The following is an 825-nucleotide window of genomic DNA, read 5'->3' on the forward strand; positions in this document are numbered from 1 at the left end:
AGAATATGCCAAGGTCTGGAAATCGGACGTCTGGATAAGTTAGTAATTGGTCAAAATGAGAAAAAGAGCTTGTAAAAAAAATTAAGTATTTTAGGCACTAATACTGTATTAAATAAATATTAGTTGTAACTCTTTCAGGAACCAGGAAAATTAAGGGCGTCTGTAGTTTCACATTACATCGTCCACCTTTACACATGCGCGCGACTTGAGCAGCTATACACTCGCGACGCAAACTCAATGCAATCGCGATACAAAGGTGACGAAAAATCGATGCAAATGCGATGCCCCTTTTTTAATGATACAAAATGAGCGACCTATAAGTCGCAATTGTCACGACGCAATCGCGCATTTCACAAAAGCGCGTTTGTATTGCTGGTAAAAGTTTCCGGGTCTAAGTTTAACAGGTCTAAGGGTCGTATTCCAGAACTCTACTCAATGCTCAAGTCAGGACTTGAGCAGACTTGAGTATGATTTCAAGCACTGGAAATACGACCCTAATGGCAAGGACTTGAGTATGATTTTCAGTGCTCACTGCAATACTCAAGTCAAGCAATGCACTGGAAATACAAGCACTGGAAATACGACCCTAATGGCAGGGACTTGAGTATGATTTCGAGTGCTTTAAACCATACTCAAATCCTGACTTGAGCATTGAGTAGAGTTCTAGAATACGATCCTAAGTTTGTGATCTGTGTATTTCTTTGAATTTATTTGCGTACAACATGTAAACGTATTAACGTACGTAATACCAAGTACAATTTAATCGTGTTATACAAGCAGGCGTGTACCTACAATATTTTTGGTGTATTTACAATTGTTATACAA

Source organism: Hyposmocoma kahamanoa, unplaced genomic scaffold (assembly GCF_003589595.1).
Source record: "Hyposmocoma kahamanoa isolate Upper Pololo Valley unplaced genomic scaffold, ASM358959v1 99879, whole genome shotgun sequence".
Lineage (NCBI taxonomy): Eukaryota > Metazoa > Arthropoda > Insecta > Lepidoptera > Cosmopterigidae > Hyposmocoma > Hyposmocoma kahamanoa.